The following is a 21,045-nucleotide window of genomic DNA, read 5'->3' on the forward strand; positions in this document are numbered from 1 at the left end:
AAAACCAAAATAGTTATACTGGTAAACCCCCCATTGTGGACTCAGTATAAGGCACCTTTATGATACTGGCATAAAGGTGCCATTTACTGGTATAGCTTATTCACCGTCTTGTATGGGAATGGCTATACAGGTATAACTGGCCCCACACCAGGGGAGCTGTACTGCTCGAACTATACTGGTATAGTTCAAGTGGTGCAACTCTTTCATGTATATAAAGCCTTTGTTGTGGACAGACATGGGGGTGGCTTCACTCTGTTTTGCTGAATGGAAAAAAATATTGTGGGTCTGGAAGGAGGAAAAGAGGAAAATAAGAGCTAGTTAACCCCTTCTTAATCTGTTTTTAGTAGGTCAGACAAAACTCTGTATTTCTGGAACTAGCAGTCAGTTCTCTGATTAGCGGCTTTATCTCTGGCTGCAGCTTTTGAAAACATTTCCCTTTTCCATCTTTGCTTTCTGCAAAAACATTGTCTTCCTACTGCTCAAAGAGCTTATGGAACTGATTACCGTCCGAGACTGGGAGGAAGGGAGAGGAAGATAATAGTATGTAAGCTGATAAAAGCTACAGGAACATCTATAAACAATCATGCATGAATTATATCTTCAACAACAAATGGAATTACTGAATGACTCAGAAAACGCAGATGGGTTTGAGTTTTACTGTTTTTCTTTCTTTTTCTTTCCGGTGTCTTGGATCCCTTTCAAGTGTCCCTGATTTTGCATGGAAAATTCTCCTTCTCCCCTTAACGTACATGGTGGTGTTTGTCAATAACAGAGCAGGGAGATCAGCAGAAAAGATCAATTACGGTGGAGCAGGCTGCTCCACCCTTGTGCTCCAGCCTTACTCCAGGGACCGGTGTCCAGCAGAGGATGAGGCCATGACTCCGCCGCCTTTCCATACTAATGTTCAGAGTCCTGCTCCATCACAAGCAGCCCTAGGACATCCCAGAATATAGGGAGCACAGCAGGGAGCAGCTATGCAAGGGAGGGAGAAACTTCTCTCACCCTAAATCTCTGAGAGTCTCTGGCTTGCCCACACACTCGGAATTCATCAGACAATTACAAACCAACGGGTACGTTCATAAAAATCAAAGCTGTTTCTGGATAACTTGCACACAGAAAAAAAGATTAAAATTCAGCAGATAAAATTTTTCATTACAGCTCTCCCTGAGCAAGTCAATAAGGATTAGGTTTAAAAAGATCACATGGCACACTGAGCATGATGAAGAATGTACGGCTATTATTTTGTTTAAGTTTTGCACCCATCAGGAAATGACCTCAGAGGTGAAAATCATTATTTCCAAGAGAGTCCTGAGGGAAAGCAGTCAGGACTAAACCGAGCTGCCAATATTTGCATGCAGTGCTGTATCTATAACTACACATGAAGCATAGACTTCCAGATCATCGTGACATACGTGTATGACTGGTGACATGTGAAGGCTGAAAAGGTTAACTTCTCATTACACCAATGAATCAGGAAGGTTGTTACAAGCAGTGGAAGCTGAATCTTTGAAAGCTTTTTTGATCTGTATTTCTGCTCTAGCAGAGCTATAACAATGTTGTCTTGATCAACGGTCATAACTGTTAACCACTCATGCTAGTAAATTTGAGATCCAATTTGGAATTTCAGTTATTAGATAGTGATACATAATATACAACCACATTCTTCCATTTTTCTAATGACAACGTCATTGCTATTTAGTATAATATGCATTAAAGGAGCATCTAGCATCCCCAACTAAGGGTATGTCTACACTACGGGATTAATCCGAATTTATATAATTCGAATTTGGAAAACAGGTTGTATAAATTCGAAATGTATGCGGCCACACTAAGCACATTAATTCGGCGGTGTGCGTCCAAGTACCGGGGCTATCGTCGATTTCTGCAGCGTTGCACTGTGGGTAGCTATCCCATAGCTATCCCATAGTTCCCGCAGTCTCCCGCGCCCATTGGAATTCTGGGTTGAGATCCCAGTGCCTGATGGGACAAAAAACATCGTCGCAGGTGGTTCTGGGTACAGCCTCAGCTCCTCCCTCCCTCCCTGCATGAAAGCAACGGACGGCAGACAACCATTTCGCGCCTTTTTTCCTGGGTGGGTGAACACTGCAGACTCCATACCACGGCAAGCATGGAGCCCGCTCAGCTCAAGACAGCAGTCATGAACATTGTAAACACCTCGCGCGTTCTCGTGGAGTTTATGCTGAGCCAGGACCAGAAAAACGAAGCGAGGAGGCAGCGGCAGCGGCAGCGCAGTGACAAGCATGATGAGGACATGGACATGGACATGGACACGGATACAGAATTCTGTGAAACCACGGACCCCGGTGCTTTGGAGATTATGTTGTTAATGGGGCAGATTCTATCCATGGAACGCCGATTCTGGGCAAGGGAAACAAGCACAGACTGGTGGGACCGCATAGTGTTGCAGGTGTGGGATGATTCCCAGTGGCTGCGGAACTTTCGCATGCGTAAGGGCACTTTCATGGAACTTCGTGACTTGCTGTCCCCTGCCCTGAAACGCCAGAATACCAAGATGAGAGCAACCCTCACAGTTGAGAAGCGCGTGGCGATAGCCCTGTGGAAGCTTGCAATGCCAGACAGCTACCGGTCAGTCGGGAATCAATTTGGAGTGGGCAAATCTACTGTGGGGGCTGCGGTGATGCAAGTAGCCAAAGCAATCACTCAGGTGCTGCTACGAAAGTTAGTGACTCTGGGAAATGTGCAGGCCATAGTGGATGGTTTTGCTGCAATGGGATTCCCTAACTGTGGTGGGGCGATAGACGGAACCCATATCCCTATCTTGGCACCGGAGCACCAAGCCACCGAGTACATAAACCGCAAGGGGCACTTTTCAATGGTGCTGCAAGCACTTGTGGATCACAAGGGACGTTTCACGAACATCAACGTGGGCTGGGTGGGAAGGGTTCATGACGCTCGCATCTTCAGGAACACTACTCTGTTTAAAGGGCTGCAGCAAGGGACTTACTTTCTGGACCAGAAAATAACCGTTGGGGATGTTGAAATGCCAATAGTTATTCTTGGGGACCCAGCCTACCCCTTAATGCCATGGCTCATGAGGCCATACACAGGCAGCCTGGACAGGAGTCAGGAGCTGTTTAACTACAGGCTAAGCAAGTGCAGAATGGTGGTAGAATGTGCATTTGGCTGTTTAAAAGGTCGCTGGCGATCATTATTGACTCGCTCTGACCTCAGCCAAAGAAATCTCCCCATTGTTATTTCTGCTTGCTGCGTGCTCCACAATCTCTGTGAAAGTAAGGGGGAGACCTTTATGGCGGGGTGGGAGGCTGAGGCAAATCGCCTGGCTGCTGATTACGCGCAGCCAGACACCAGAGCGATTAGAAGAGCACACCAGGAAGCGCTGTGCATCAGAGAAGCTTTGAAAACCAGTTTCATGACTGGCCAGGCTACAGTGTGAAACATCTGTTTGTTTCTCCTGCATGAAAACCCGCCCCCTTTATTGACTCATTTCCTGTAAGGAACCCACCCTCCCCCTTCCCCCAGCTTTCTTTCAAACCAAATAAAGTCACTATCATTTAAAAATCATTTATGCTTTATTAATAGATTAGAAAAAGAGGGAGGGAACCCGGGTGGGATTTGGGAGGAGGATTGGTGGGAAGGAAAAGGCCACTAAAAAAAGGTTAAAAAAATGACAGCCTTTTGCTTGGGCTGTCTACTGGGGTGGAATGGGAAGGTGTATGGAGCCTCCCCCCCCCCCGCGTTCTTACATGTCTGGGTGAGGAGGATACGGAACATGGGGAGGGGGGAGGGTGGAACAGGGGCTGTAGCGGCAGTCTGTTTTCCTGCAGCCGTTCCTGAAGCTCCACCAGACGCCGGAGCATGTCTGTTTGCTCACGCAGCAGCCCCAGCGTTGCATCCTGCCTCCTCTGATCTTCCTGCCGCCACCTCTCATCTCGAGCGTCCCTCCTGTCCTCACGTTGGTCCCTCCTGTCCTCACGTTCACTGGCTTCTTTCCTATACTTTGAAACCGTTTCCTTCCACTCATTCAGATGAGCTCTGTCACTGCGGCTGGATTCCATAATTTCAGAAAACATCTCGTCTCGCGTTCTCTTCTTACGATGCCTTATCTGTGATAGCCTTCGGGATGGAGGAGGGAGGCTTGAGGAATTTGCAGCTGCTGTAGGGAGGGGAAAAAAGAGAGAATTGTTTAAAAAGATACATTTTGCAGAACAATGCTTATACTCTTTCACGGTGACCAACACTATTCACATTACATGGCACATGTGATTTCTGTGCAAGGTCGCATTTTGCCTCTTAATGCTGAGTGCCTGTGGCTTTGCTGCTAGAGATCACAGGTCCGGGCAACAGAATTCGGCTTGCATGCGGCCATGGTAAGCCATTGTCTTACAGCTTCTGCGCCCTCCTTTCCCACATACCAAGCATAGCCTGTAGAGTGCTGCGGTTTTTCTGTTAACATTCAGCAGCAGCAGAAAACAAACTAACCATCCCACCCCCCCCTCCCGCCATGAATTCTCTGGGATGATTGCTGTACCCCTCCCCCCACCACATGGCTGGTATCAGGGAAGATCCCTGCAGGAACCAAACTAACCACCTTACCCCCCCCCCCGCCATGAATTCTCTGGGATGATCGCTGTACCCCTCCCCCCACCGCGTGGCTGGTAACAGGGAAGATCCCTGCTAGGCAAACGCGAAAAGCTCAGGGCCAATTTCCCATCTGCGCTTGGCTAACTGCAGGGAAGGATTTATTTTCCGCCACAGGCAAACAGCCCAGTAGGAACGGCCACCTCTGCCCCCTTAATTAAGTTCCCGTATTTCAACCAGGTTACCATGAGTGATATCACTCTCCTGAGGATTACACAACAAGATAAAGAACGGATGTTGCTTGAATGCCAGCAAACACCGGGACCATACGCTGCCAGGCTTTGTCAAGCAATGATACCAGATTACTTGCTGCAAGCATGGCGTGGTCAAGTGTCCTACCATGGAGAACGGAATAAGGATGCACTGCCCAGAAACCTTGTGGCAAGGCTTTTGGAGTACCTCCAGGAGAGCTTCATGGAGATGTCCCTGGAGGATTTCCGCTCCATCCCCAGACACGTTAACAGACTTTTCCAGTAGCTGAACTGACCGCGAATGCATCCCAAGTCCTCAGGGCAAAGTAATCATTAAAAACCATTTGCTTTTAAAACAAGTTTTATATTTTAAAAGGTAAACTCACCTGAGGTCCCTTCCATGGGGTCAGGGTCTTGGGTACTGGCTTGGGGGGTTGGGAGGGTACTTCAGTCAGGGTGAGAAAAAGATCCTGGCCGTTGGGGAGAACGGAGTGCTGTGTGCTCTCTGCAAGCTCGTCCTCCTCGTCCTCCTCCTCCTCCTCTCCCCCATCGGCAGAATCCTCAGGTGTAGCTGATGAGACTATCCCCGACCCGGAATCCACGATCACAGGTGGGGTAGTGGTGGCAGCCCCCCCTAGAATTGCATGCAGCTCGGCGTAGAAGCGGCATGCGGAGCGACCGTTTGCCTCCTTTGTTTTTTGATAGGCTTGTCTGAGCTCCTTGACTTTCACGCGGCACTGATCTGAGTCCCTATTGTGGCCTCTCTCCATCATGCCCTTGGAGATTTTTTCAAAAGTTTTGGCATTTCGTCTTTTAGAAGGAAGTTCTGCAAACACTGAATCCTCTCCCCATACAGCGATCAGATCCAGTACCTCCCTCACGGTCCATGCTGGTGCTCTTTTTCGATTATCAGCCTGCATGGTTACCTGTGCTGATGAGCTATCTGTGGTCACCTGTGCTCTCCACGCTGGGCAAACAGGAAATGAAATTCAAATGTTCGCGGGGCTTTTCCTGTCTACCTGGCCAGTGCATCCGAGTTTAGATTGCTGTCCAGAGTGGTCACAATGATGCACTGTGGGATAGCTCCCGGAGGCCAATACCATCGAATTGCGGCCACACTATCCCTAATTCGAAATGTTAAAATCGATTTTGGCGCTACTCCGCTCGTCGGGGTGGAGTACAGAAATCGATTTAAAGGGCCCTTTACATCGAAATAAATAGCGTCGTTGTGTGGACGGTTACAGGGTAAATTCGAATTAAAGCTGATAAATCTGAATTAAAGTCGTAGTGTAGACCAGGCCTGAGAGATGAGCCCCTTGATACTTTGCCTTGTACAAACACACAGCAAGACATTCCCCACCCCAAAGAGCTGACAGTTGAAATAGACAACGCATGTAAACCTTGCCCTAGGTTACACTGTATTGTTCTTTAGCTGTTATTGCCACTTTCAGGAATGGTACTTCCTGCAGTAACATTGGCAGTGCCTTGTCTAAACTGAGACCAAGTGACTAGTGATTCTGCATTCTTCAATTTTTGGGTGCCCAACTTGAGACCGCTTAAAGGAACCTGAGTTTGAGAAAGTTCTAAGTTCTTGATTCTCCATCAGTCAGGCCTCTTTAAGGTGTGTCAAGTTAAGCTCCCCAAAATGGAGGCAACCTAAAATCATCAGTACCTTTTTTAAAAATCTTGGCCTTGGTTTTAACCTGTCAGGGGGCCAAGGCCATTTAAACAGGGAGTTTCGCAAGGGAGTTTGGAAGGGGGCGAGGGTCCCTTGCCGGTTCTATCTGTTTTTCCTTTATTCCCCTTAATACTTATAAACCAACTACATTCAAAACTTCTTGCTTAAACAACCCTTTCAGCGGACAGGGGGCTGCAGACAGGAGTGTGACAGAGGGAGGCTTACGATGGTTAGGAAGACCCGCAACACCTGTGCCAGCACTGCTTCTGTCTCCTCCACCTGTGCCTGTAGCCAGACAGAGCACCTGAGCATGGATGCTTCTACCCAGATCCTGGTGTGGTTTTGCAGAGACTATAACTTGCAATTTCCACTTACTGATATCCAGGCTGGGGGGACCATCCAATGTGAGAGGTGCCTGCTGGTGGAATCTCTCAGGCAGCAGGTGGGAGAGCTACAGGAGGAGGTGGCTAGGTTGAGAAGCATCCGAATCCACGAGCAATTCCTCGACAGTGTCCATGTGGAGACAGCTGAGGTAGCTGTCCCAGTACACAGGACTGCTGATACACCACTGGTGGAGGAGGAGATGGCTCAGGGTGGACACTGGCAGCTGGTTACTTCTGGCAGCAGGCAGTGCTCCACCCCTGCTCCGAACCCTCCTGCCATGCTAATAGGTAACCGTTATGCTCTTCTTGATACAGGAAAGAAGGAATCACTCCCTACAGTAAAGGAGGAGAAGCCTCGTACCCCTAAGGCTGGGAGGTCTGCTGCCACCACTGCGAATAGGAAACGTAGGGTAGTGGTGGTCGGAGACTCTCTGCTGAGGGGGACGGAGGCGCCCATCTGTCGCCCTGACATTTCATCTCGGGAGGTATGCTGCCTGCCGGGAGCCCGTATCCGAGACGTTACGGAGGCGTTGTCGAGGATTATCCAGCCCTCTGACTACTACCCCATGCTACTCATCCATGTGGGCACAAATGATACTGCGCGGTGTGACACTGAGCGGATCAAGAGTGACTACAGGGCTCTGGGCGTACGGGTGAAGGAGTTTGGAGCGCAGGTGGATGCTATTCGAGGAAGGACTGCTAGGCAGAGATGGCGTTCACCTTTCGAGGAGAGGAAAGACCCTATTTGGACACAGACTGGCTAACCTAGTGAGGAGGGCTTTAAACTAGGTTCGACGGGGACAGGTGAGCAAAGCCCACAGGTAAGTGGGGAACATGGAGACCGGGGAGATGGGTCGGAAATGAGAGGGAGTGTGGGCTATATTGGCAGAGAGAAAGGAGGGTCAGGACAAAACTGGGAAGAAAGATCAAACCAGTATCTTAGATGCCTATATACAAATGCGAGAAGTATGGGGAATAAGCAGGAAGAACTGGAAGTGCTAATAAATAAATACAACTGTGACATTGTTGGCATCACTGAAACTTGGTGGGATAATACACATGATTGGAATGTTGGTGTGGATGGGTACAGCTTGCTCAGGAAGGATAGACAGGGGTAAAAGGGAGGAGGTGTTGCCTTATATATTAAAAATGTACACACTTGGACTGAGGTAGAGATGGACATAGGAGACGGAAGTGTTGAGAGTCTCTGGGTTAGGCTAAAAGGGGTAAAAAACAAGGGAGATGTCATGCTAGGAGTCTACTACAGGCCACCTAACCAGGTGGAACAGGTGGATGAGGCTTTTTTCAAGCAACTAACAAAATCATCCAAAGCCCAAGATTTGGTGGTGATGGGGGACTTCAACTATCCGGATATATGTTGGGAAAATAACACAGCGGGGCACAGACTATCCAACAAATTCTTGGACTGCATTGGAGACAACTTTTTATTTCAGAAGGTTGAAAAAGCTACTGGGGGGAAGCTGTTCTAGACTTGATTTTAACAAATAGGAAGGAACTCGTTGAGAATTTGAAAGTAGAAGGCAGCCTGGGTGAAAGTGATCATGAAATCATAGAGTTTGCAATTCTAAGGAAGGGTAGAAGGGAGAACAGCAAAATAGAGACAATGGATTTCAGGAAGGCAGATTTTGGTAAGCTCAGAGAGCTGATAGGTAAGGTCCCATGGGAATCAAGACTGAGGGGAAAAACAACTGAGGAGAGTTGGCAGTTTTTCAAAGGGACACTATTAAGAGCCCAAAAGCAAGCTATTCCGCTGGTTAGGAAAGATAGAAAATGTGGCAAAAGACCACCTTGGCTTAACCATGAGATCTTGCATGATCTAAAAAATAAAAAGGAGTCATATAAAAAATGGAAACTGGGACAGATTACAAAAAATGAATATAGGCAAACAACACAGGAATGCAGGGGCAAGATTAGAAAGGCAAAGGCACAAAATGAGCTCAAACTAGCTACGGGAATAAAGGGAAACAAGAAGACTTTTTATCAATACATTAGAAGCAAGAGGAAGACCAAAGACAGGGTAGGCCCACTGCTTAGTGAAGAGGGAGAAACAATAACAGGAAACTTGGAAATGGCGGAGATGCTTAATGACTTCTTTGTTTCAGTCTTCACCGAGAAGTCTGAAGGAATGCCTAACATAGTGAATGCTAATGGGAAGGGGGTAGGTTTAGCAGATAAAATAAAAAAAGAACAAGTTAAAAATCACTTAGAAAAGTTAGATGCCTGCAAGTCACCAGGGCCTGATGAAATGCATCCTAGAATACTCAAGGAGCTAATAGAGGAGGTATCTGAGCCTCTAGCTATTATCTTTGGAAAATCATGGGAGACAGGAGAGATTCCAGAAGACTGGAAAAGGGCAAATATAGTGACCATCTATACAAAGGGAAATAAAAACAACCCAGGAAACTACAGACCAGTTAGTTTAACTTCTGTGCCAGGGAAGATAATAGAGCAAGTAATTAAGGAAATCATCTGCAAACACTTGGAAGGTGGTAAGGTGATAGGGAACAGCCAGCATGGATTTGTGAAGAACAAATCATGTCAAACCAATCTGATAGCTTTCTTTGATAGGATAACGAGCCTTGTGGATAAGGGTGAAGCTGTGGATGTGGTATACCTAGACTTTAGTAAGGCATTTGATACGGTCTTGCATGATATTCTTATCGATAAACTAGGCAAATACAATTTAGATGGGGCTACTATAAGGTGGGTGCATAACTGGCTGGATAACCGTACTCAGAGAGTTGTTATTAATGGTTCCCAATCCTGCTGGAAAGGCAAAACGAGTGGGGTACCGCAGGGGTCTGTTTTGGGACCGGCGCTGTTCAATATCTTCATCAACGACTTAGATATTGGCATAGAAAGTACGCTTATTAAGTTTGCGGATGATACCAAACTGGGAGGGATTGCAACCGCTTTGGAGGACAGGGTCATAATTCAAAATGATCTGGACAAATTGGAGAAATGGGCTGAGGTAAACAGGATGAAGTTTAACAAAGACAAATGCAAAGTGCTCCACTTAGGAAGGAAAAATCAGTTTCACACATACAGAATGGGAAGAGACTGTCTAGGAAGGAGTATGGCAGAAAGGGATCTAGGGGTTATAGTGGACCACAAGCTAAATATGAGTCAACAGTGTGATGCTGTTGCAAAAAAAGCAAACATGATTCTGGGATGTATTAACAGGTGTGTTGTGAGCAAGACACGAGAAGTCATTCTTCCGCTCTACTCTGCTCTGGTTAGGCCTCAGCTGGAGTATTGTGTCCAGTTCTGGGCACCGCATTTTAAAAAAGATGTGGAGAAATTGGAAAGGGTCCAGAGAAGAACAACAAGAATGATTAAAGGTCTTGAGAACATGACCTATGAAGGAAGGCTGAAAGAATTGGGTTTGTTTAGTTTGGAAAAGAGAAGACTGAGAGGGGACATGATAGCAGTTTTCAGGTATTTAAAAGGGTGTCATAAGGAGGAGGGAGAAAACTTGTTCACCTTAGCCTCTAAGGATAGAACCAGAAGCAATGGGTTTAAATTGCAGCAAGGGAGGTCTAGATTGGACATTAGGAAAAAGTTCCTAACTGTCAGGGTGGTTAAACACTGGAATAAATTGCCTAGGGAGGTTGTGGAATCTCTGGAGATATTTAAGAGTAGGTTAGATAAATGTCTATCAGGGATGATCTAGACAGTATTTGGTCCTGCCATGCGGGCAGGGGACTGGACTCGATGACCTCTCGAGGTCCCTTCCAGTCCTAGAATCTATGAATCTATGAAAAAGCGATGTATAAAAATAGTTTCCAAGAACACAAGCTGACAAACCATCTTAGACACCTGTTTAGCTAGAACTACGTTTAAATTCAGTTTCAATGCAATCTCCTAGCATGGTTTAAAAGTTCAGTGTAGATGGGACTTAAAGATGCATTCAAGAGTCACTAAGGAAGAGTAGCAAATCAAAACACAAACCTGACCTACTTACTGACTTTTACACCCCCTCTGTATTGGAGGGGCCTTTCTGAATTATGTTGGCTCCCATCAAGGGCAATGGACTCCGTCCAACATGTATCTGCCGCTTGCTGGTCTACCTGTGAGAGCTATAACACTTTCACTTGCATTTTGTTTTTGTAAATTGAAGCTTATTTGGGGCCTGATCCTGTATCATTGACATCAAAGGGAGTTTAACTACTGATTTCACTGAGAGCAGGATTAAACCCTTTCTGAGGAAAGACATAGACAGACTGGGACTTTACTTATTTAGCTGATTTAATTCAGAAGAAGAAACAGTGGGAACCTGCATGGTGCCATTAACCTTACAGTAGTTCAGTTTGCCTAACACTAGCTGGCAATCTTTTTCAGTCACCTAATTCTTACTGTCATGAGGAAATCCATTTCCTGCTGGGACATGAACACTTGATCTAAGATTCAAAACAACTGAATTAAAGGAAACTTTCCATTATCAGAGCTGGAGGAGTGCTGCAAAGATGTCAGTAAATATTTGTTTGCATATTCAAGATAATTTACTTTGTCTGCTCCACCTCGTTTGCTTTCTGTGAATATTCTGTCAGAGGAGTTTACTCACAGGAATATTGGTACAAAACATAAAGTGTAAGCCAGAGGTGGGCAAACTACGGCCCGGGGAGGCCGCATCTGTCCCTCCAGACATTTTAATCTGGCCCTCAAGCTCCTGCCAGGGAGCAGGGTCCGGGGCTTGCTCTGCTCCGGTGCTCCAGCCGGGGAGCGGAGTCAGGGGTTTGCCCCGCTCTGCACGTGCCATGGCTCTGCGGGTCTTCCGGAAAAAGCAGCGGCATGTCCCCCCTCCAGCTCCTACGCATAGGGGCAGCCAAGGGATTCCACACACTGCCCCTGCCCCAAGCACTGCCCCACAGCTCCCATTGGCCAGGAACCACGACCAATGGGAGCTGCAGGGTGGCACCTGCGGACAGGGGAGCGCACAGAGCCACCTGGCTGTGCCTCCAAGTAGGAGCCAGAGGGGGGACATGTTGCTGCTTCTGGGAGCTGCTTGAGGTAAGTGCCACCCGGAGCCTGCACCCCTGACTCCCTCCCATGTCCCAGTCCCCTGCCCCAGCCCTGATCCGACCTCTCTCCCTCCAAACCCCTCAGTCCCAGCCCGGAGCACCCTCCTGCACCCCCAACCCTAATTTCGTGAGCATTTATGGCCCGCCATACAATTTCCATACCCAGCTGTAGCCCTCAGGCCAAAATTTTTCCACCCCTGGTGTTAGCAATACTGGAGAATATTAGCAAAAAACAACCAGTCAAGGATTAGAAACATACCAGGTAACCAGTAGCCAAATGTTTCAAAACTGAGTGCCTAAAGTTAGGCAGCAATATCTGGTTGATGAAGTTGATAAAGTTAGGCACCTATGGTTGATAATTGGCCTGTTTTTTTCTGAGAAGCTGAGCAACTGTAGCTCTTACATGAGGTATTATTTATTCACGGGCCTAAGTGTGGATCTTGCTACCTAATTCTAGGCACTGAAGTTGGAAATTTGGTGAGTGTGTTCACAACACAACTCAAATTGGACCAGATACTTGGAACAAACTGGCCACAAATAAACTCTAGACCCTGAAGTGTTTGAGGAATTTATTCCACAAATAATTCTGAATGATAAATACAGCTAATAAAATAGTGATCTCCTCCCCAATGACTTGCAAACAGAAAGAGATCAAATTCATCCAGTAAGTTATTCATTACAAATTGTTTACCAAGGCTGATGTTCACCCTGTGCAGAGACCAGCAAAAGGCTTATGCATCACTTAAGCCCCACCTAAATCCTGGGAGCTGAGAAATATGACTAACATAATTTAAGTGATGCAATAGGCCTTTTGCTGACCTGTTGATACACATCCTTGTACACCCTCAGGTCTACTGTCCAATAGCTTTGAAGTCACTTGTCACTAGCAGAAATTATATACTTTTTTTAAAAAACAAATCTCTCAAACAAGGGCCTGATTCAAACATAGCTGAATGGATTAATGAAGTCAGTTGAATTCAGTGAGCTTTGCATCAGTTCTCAGATGCACAAACAAACGTTTCCTGCCTTCCTTTTCAACGTTGGCCCCTGTTGGAACTTGAGTCGAGAATTTTCTGTCCCCTTTTCTTTATTTACACAAGGAGGACAACATTCCACTCAATTCCACAAGAAAGGTGGCACTGGCCCTTTAAGAGTGGCCAGCGCACTTATGACTCATCAGCTGCCCCCCGATAGGGTTTAAGTGGAGGCACCTGGCCCATAAAATGGGGAGAGATGGAGACCAAGGAGTCAGTCATGAAAAGGGCATGTAAGAGCCTGCATAGGAGTGAGATCAGGAGACTGTAGGAGGTATCTGAAGGAAGATGGAGGTGGTTCCTGGGGAAGACTGAAGGCAGGACCATAGTAGAGAGATTGGCGGCTGACCTCCCTGAGCCAGGGCTGGAGAGACCTGATGGCAGAAGAGCAGCAGAGGGAGTTGCTTGCTGATTTCTAAGGTAAAGCTGAGGGCTGATGTCAAGGAGGCTTACTTGCTGCGGTATCCATGCAGGAGAGCTGGAAAAGGTTAACAGGACAGGGGGAAATATGGCTGCTCCTTTGGTGAGGATGCACTCCCAGAACAGGGGGTGGGGGTTTCCAACTAGGAAGCGCTGCGTTGCACTCTAGCTGGAAGGACTGGAGTGACTGTCCTGGCAATAAGACAGGAGAGGACTGAAAATGTGAGGTAGAAAATGCCAGAGAGTGATATATGGGGTATTGAGAGATGAGATGTCTTTGGATTTTAAGGACTACAGACACATAAATAGACTGTCTTGGGGGGGTTATTACAAAAATCATAAAATTCAAGTAGTCCATAATAAATTGGCCCCAAGGAGGGATATTGGTGAGTCAAGAAACCTGGTGTAGAGTTACTGGAGACTCTGAAGAATGGACACTGAGGCAGGCTCTCCTGTTGTGCGCTAGAGTGAGCACCAGGTGTCGAATGCTGTCCTCTGCTGGAGGACAGTCCTTATCAATTTTGAGCCCTTCTTCCTTGAAATAATCCTTCTGTGCTTGAGAAGATGAGCAAAATGCAATGTGCAAACACCAAGAAGTACTTCTCAAAGAGTTTTATGAAGATGTAGCTGTTCAACTCACAGTGATGTTAATAGGACTAAATCCTCATACTATATACAACTTAAATAATTTAAGGACATGTCTTCTTTTATCCTATTATCCTCTGATCATTTTGTCTATCTCTTGGTGTTTCCTCATAGGAAAAGAATTTGTTTTGCACTAATCTTTGTTAGTCAAACTGCCGTCCTTATCACTAACTGCCTCCCTGATCTTACAGATAGGATGCTGGTTTTAAACTCTTCTCTCAGACTGTCCAGCTGGGATTCCAGACGCATAGGAACACAATTAGTGGGGCAGTGCTGGCACAAGGCCATAACGTTTTTTGTTGTAGAGAAATTGCCTTAAGTTACTTGCAGGACAGCCAGCTGCTTCTTAGCTTTGTCCGGTTGTACTAGTGTAGCCCGTTGCCACAACCACTGCTGCTCTGCTGGCCCAAAGCTCAGTGGATAGCATAGGGTGGGGAACCCGGTCTGAAAGTAATCTCTGGCCCTAGGAGGGACCTAAATATCAAAAGTAGGGTGATTCTAGTTCCCACTGATGGGGAGAGAGAGGGTGCCTCACTCATGCATTTGCCTACCACATTGTTTGGGGAAGTGTTACTCTACTTGATGATGGGTCCTTCTGTCCATGAACCTGGGTGCTGAGATACAGCCGTAGTGATGGCCTGCCTATGGGGAGATGGCAAACATCATAGCAGTGGCCCAGAACAAAGGGGTGGCCCTATTCAAGTCAACAGGAGTCTTGTCATTGGGTTAGAATGTCATGCTGTGACACCTATTTGGACTGGCTACAATCCTGAAATACCTTGCATAGGGAAGGGAGAACCCTTTGGTGTACTTCATGGCCAGGCTCAGGCCAGCAGAGGGACTGCTTATATCCAGATTCCTGGGAGCCATTGGCTATGAGTATTATAAAGCTGCTCTAATCATTATGAAAACCAAGAGTCTGAATGTCGGCATAAACATCCTAAGCTGTAGCTGAAGGAGAGAAGACAGGATTTTCTCTCCACGTGGACAGCCATTAGCAGGTGATGCAGCATGTAGATTTTCAGAGAGATGGCTGAAAATTGCTATTCTCTGGACCCCACCTCAACAAAAGAAAAAGATTAATGGGAAATCTTCCATGGCTGCTCTGCATATCCTACCATCTCATCTACAGGCTGCAAGCAGCTTCTTCAGTGGGTGGCCATTTCAAAAGGGCTAGTCACTTGTGGGCAGGGAGTGGGAGTAGAAGAAATGGTGCTTGCAATGCTCACAAAAGCAGTGTCCAGCTGAGCGTGCTATGGCATCTGCACGGATAACCAAGGAAAAAAGGTGCGAAAACAAATGTTTGCCGTTGCTTTCAAGGACAGAGGGAGGGGAGACTGATGACTTGTACCCAAAACCACCCACAACAATGTTTTTGCCCTATCAGGCATTGGGAGCTTAACCCAGAATCCCAATGGGCAGCAGGGACTCTGGGATAGCTACCCATAGTGCACCACTCCATGAGTCAATGCTAGCCACGGTATTGAGGATGCACTCCGCCGACCTAATGCGCTTAGTGGGGACACACATGATCAACTGTATAAAATCAGTTACTAAAGATCGACTTCTATAAAATCGACCTTATTTCATAGCATAAACATGCCCTTAGACCACATGGCTCAGCTTCAACTCAAGTTTTTTCATGGGCCTGTGTTTTGGGTGCTGCTGCTGTGTTTCAACCACTTATTTATAATGGGTTCTTTATGTTTATCTTGAAAGGAAGGCAGCAACTATATCTGACCCATAACATTTAGTCCAACCCATAACTCTGATATCTATTCTACACTTATGGAAAGAGAGGATCCTCTGTTAGGGATTTCTTTCAGGGACACCTGTCTCCAACAATGATCCTGGCCTTGTGGTGAAAGTCATAAAGAAGTAAAGAGCATAAAATATGTAGACAGCTGGGATTTTTAAATTATTTTTGGCTGTTAAATTATTGTAGCCCAGGAATGTTTTGCCTGTGGCACTCTGTATACTACAAATAGTATATAGGATTACCCTGTTAGCACTAATAAACCCCAAATTTCAAAACATAAAGCATTTGACAGCAGTTCTGGGATTATTTTGGCTTCAGTGAAGAAATTTAACTATCATAGCTCTAAAGCCATGAGATTTTATGATGGAGAATTTATGACCTATTCACCTCCCAACACTAATTATAAAAGAAAAGATCCCAGAAACTCCAGGTTGTAGAGTTCTAACACAACTTAATAAAAACACTTTACATTTTTTCCCCAAAGCCTTTTTTTTTTTTTTTTTTTTGGTGTGTGGTATAAATTATTTTTATGGCCCCAGAAGAATTATCTGCAATAATTTATCCTACATACAATAACGCCTCTTGGAAAGGACAGGTCTAATCAACTGTACTGAATCCCTTGCTATTGAATCCAACCAACTAACCTCTTGACTCCAAGAGAGTTTATATTGTCTGAACAAAAGGTACAGCCTTGAGGGGCAAGTGTTTACTTTTCCCTAATAAATGGAGAATAACAGATCTGTAAATGTTTTCTGCTATTCTACATCAAAATGAAATATTAAATTCAACATATAGCACTATCACCACAATCATCAACAGCAATAACATACCTTCAGTGTGGCAGCTGTAGCTACTTTAATGAGAAATCTACATAGAGAAAATAGGCAATCAAATTTCTGCAAAGTATGAAATTTTCCATTTAAATTCTCTTCCTTTTATATAACACAGCTGCAACAGTTCTCTATGGCTTTTCCTACAAATGCCTCCACCCAGATGACTCTTGGTAGCAGAGTATCTTTGAAACAACTCATTTGAGATTCAGAAGATTTCCCCTAAAAGAGTCTGGACCTGACCCCAAAAATTTTAGCAAGCAAAAACCTGTATTATTTGCAGTAATAAGGCAGCAACTAGTTATCCAGAGAATGTTGTAATGAAGAACATATTTCTGATAAGTGAAAATGGCTACAGATGTAATGAATTTCTGTGTCATTTGCTTCCAAACAAATATCTGGTAATTTTAGTCAAAGTATTAATCTTCAAAAGACCTTTGATGTTGTGATCTGTTTGTCTACGGAACTTTATAGTTTTAGTTTTAATGAGGAAGGGGTTCTGTGCTTTTCATCATATAAAGTCATTATTGGTGGGTTGAATTGCTTAGAATTTACTGTAAATTGCAATATTTGCCTATTGCTGGAGCTCCTAAAATACTGGTCTTGACGTGCTATTTTTTTCATATATTAATGATCATCTGAATCTTTGTTCTGTTTCTGAGACTTTTATATGTTGATGCTAGATTCTCTGTATACATGGGTTTGCCATGGCTCTTAAAGAAATAGTACAGCATGATTTGAATAATGAATGTATTTGTCTTTGGAAGACATTACTGAATGAATAAAAAAACCAAAGAATTTAACAGAAAATACTGTAACTGGTGGCTGTGAAGTAAAATTTTGTTGGCTTTTTTAAATTACTGTGATATCAAGTGAAGAAGTGGTGGATTGTGATAAAATTGGGTCAAAACTAAATGATTTGCATCCATTGATTTTCACCACTCCCCTCCATTCAGAGGGGCAGCACAAGGCCTATGCTACACTTAAGTCCCTATTACAGGGGTCGGCAACGTTCGGCATGTGGCTCGACAGGGTAAGCACCCTGGCGGGCCGGGCCAGTTTTATTTACCTGCTGACGCGGCAGGTTCGGCCGATCGCGGCCCCCACTGGCCGCGGTTCGCCGTCCCGGGCCAATGGGGGCGGTGAGAAGCCGTGGCCAGCACATCGCTTGCCCGCGCCGCTTCTCGCTGCCCCCATTGGCCCGGGACGGCGAACCGCGGCCAGTGCGGGCCGCGATCGGCCGAACCTGCCACGTCAGCAGGTAAATAAACTGGCCCGGCCCACCAGGGTGCTTACCCTGGCGAGCCGCGTGCCGAACGTTGCCGACTCCTGCCCTATTAAGTTCTATTCTGAAGATTTCAGTGGAACTTAAACGGTGCATAGGCCCCTCTATACAGAAGGGTGAATTTCACCCTTTATGAATTGCTGTATATGAGTAGCTTATTAGGTTGCTGCAGGTATAAACAAGTCATTATCTGTATGAAATTTTAGTTTGTACTGACTTCACTAGTGCTTTTTATGTTGTGTGTTGTAAAACTAGGCAAATATCTAGACGACTTGATGTACCCCTGGAAGACCTCTGCGTACCCCCCAGGGGTACATGTACCCCTGGTTGAGAACCACTGCAGTAGATGACAGCAAAGTGGCTTCTCTCAAAACTGAGCCATTGTTTTTTTATTAAAGTGAAGAATAACAATATATGCAGTAACCATTTTAGTTCACCATGTCCCTGACATTGAGGGCTGTGTCCTGGAATTATGCATAAAAGTAAGAAAATAATTTATCCAGTATTTTTAATGTAAGAGTATACCAATTTGGCTTTAAATTATTTGCTAGTGTTTTCCCTCTAAATGTGGTATATTTTGCATCACGTCTTGCTTGCTAGAATGATGACGGTAGGTGCTGAAACCTCATAGTAAATATTATTCATATGAAGTGAGGCAATGTTGCCTGGTAGATGAAACACTAAAGTGGGATTCAGGAGACTGGAATGCAAGTCAAATTGGGAAAAAACAGATTAAAGAATATTTAGATAGATGAGATGCATTCAAGTTGGCAGGGCCTGATGAAATTGATCTAGCATACTTAAGGAACTAGCTGAAGCAAATTGTCTTCAAGAACTCATGGAGGTTGGGTGCAGTCCCAAGGACTGGAGAAGGGCAAACATTGTTCCCCTTTTTCAAGATGGGTACTAAGAGGACAGTCAGCTTAACTTCAGTAGCTGTAAAAATACAGGAACAAATTATTAAACAATCAATTTGTAATCATCTAGATGATAGGTGATATAGTCATCATGGGCTTGTCATCATGGATTTATCAAGAACAAAATCATACCAAACCAACCTAATTTCTTTCTTTGGCAGAGTTAACGATGGGGGTAGCCATGATACCTTGATTTTAGTAAGGATTTTTGACATAGTCTCACATGACATTCTCATAAGCAATCCAGAGAAATGCAGGCTAGAGGAAATTGCTATAAGGTTGGTGCACAACTGATTGAAAGACTGTATTTAGCGTAGTTATTACTGTTAAATTGGGAGGGCATATCTAGTAGTGTCCTGCAGGGGTTAGTTCTGGGTCCCATACTAGTCAATATTTTTTTTAATTACTTAGATAATGAAGTGGAGAGCATACTTATAAAAATTTGCAGATGACACTAAAATGGGAGGTGTTGTAAGTATTAAGCACCTAGTTAAAGAATTCAACTTTGAATTGTTGTTTGGGTCTCTTATGGGATTATCCCGTGCCTCGTAATCAAAATGTCTTCTTTTTCAATGACTCTTGTATTCTTGAAGGGGTAGGAAAATAGCTTCAGTGTGAAGTTCCTCTGCCAACTTCTGTGCACTCTTCAGAACGTTTTGAAATCCCTCATCTGACCAGTAAGACTGTAGGTATGACTTTGCTTTGTCCAGTTGTTCCATTGCTCCAGATATATCAAGGTCAACACCTTGGAGTTTCTTGCTTACAACATTTATTTCAAACAGTATGTCATGCCACAACACTAAGCCACCCAGAAATTTGAAGTTATGTATGTTTCTGGTGATTCCATTTCCCTCTGCCACTGTCCTCCCACGAACAGTTCCTGTCATAGCATTATCCTCCATAATGGCAACTATAGCATCATCTATCTTCCCAATTTGGTGTTTGATAGGCTTTATCACCTCCACTCAACTTTCCCATCGTGTGGCACTCAGTGGTTTCAGTGTCAGGATGTTCCCTGATGTTGCTTCAAAATTTTCCATCGATGAGTTGATGTGGAGAAAAATACATAGATGCTTTGAATTACATTAAAAAATTCAGCAGCCTCACTAGAAGCTGATGCTGCATCACTGACCACCAAGTTCAATGAATGAGAACTGCATGGGACAAAAAAAGCTCGAGGGTTTAACTCTCAGATCCCATTACAATTTTTGATAACACCTTTATGTATCAGCTTTAAAGAGTTCTACTTGGACCACAGCAAGTGTCCTTAATTACCCAAATAGGATTTAATTTGAATGTCTCTGTCAGAACATACTGAGTGTCTGTTGTAGATTATGTGAGAAACTGGTGGTGCTGAAAATTCAAGGCCAACCACAGAATCTGATCTATTATATAAACCATGCCACACTGAATGTTGTGATTATTTCTTCCTTGCTTTCTGGAGAAATATACATTTTTCCATATCCACCTTTTCCTCAAAACATCTACATGCTGTAAATGTGCATATTCTTTGGCTGCTTTAACTATGGTGCTATATTAATGCCATACACGGTTCATTCCATGATTGTAAAGTCCAGGAGATATGGAGAATCCAAGTGGTATAATTAGGTAACAGTCCATGTTAGCCAGTCTACTAGTTAAATTTGAGGAAGAATTACTGAGCTCTCATTCTATCCTGCAGGCAGGTTAAATAGATTACCCTGTGGAGTCCTGTTTGTTTGTGACTTCTTAGGAACTCCATTTGGCTTTCCAAGCTTTATCAGGGTTGAAGTTGCATTGTTGAAGGTTAAACATGTGGGTCCAAAAGGGCTTACATGACTTCAAGCCATGGTGATGGACGTTGTTAAGGTCCTGGTGGATGGGGAGATATTCGTTTTCCACAATCCTCTGGAATTCCCAAAGGGCTGTGGCATCGCAGCAAATGGATAGGGGAATGATGTGTGACAGCACCAGCAGCCAAGATGCTGGGGTCAGCTTGAGGGTTACAGCAATGATCCACATTGCAGTGTTCAGTTGGACATCAACAAGTCAAGTATGGCTACTTGTGGTCCATACCGATGCACATTACTTGGCCCTTATGTATTCCGTAGTCATTCCTGATGTCCATAATGCTGATGTTCCCCAGCTTGTGCTTGCTAATTTCTGGACCAGGTTGACCTTGGCTTTGTCTTGGCAGCTACCTTCGTCATATGGTCGTGGAAGTTTGGTGTGCAATCCAGC

Source organism: Malaclemys terrapin, chromosome 1 (assembly GCF_027887155.1).
Source record: "Malaclemys terrapin pileata isolate rMalTer1 chromosome 1, rMalTer1.hap1, whole genome shotgun sequence".
In the NCBI taxonomy this organism is placed as follows: Eukaryota; Metazoa; Chordata; order Testudines; family Emydidae; genus Malaclemys; species Malaclemys terrapin.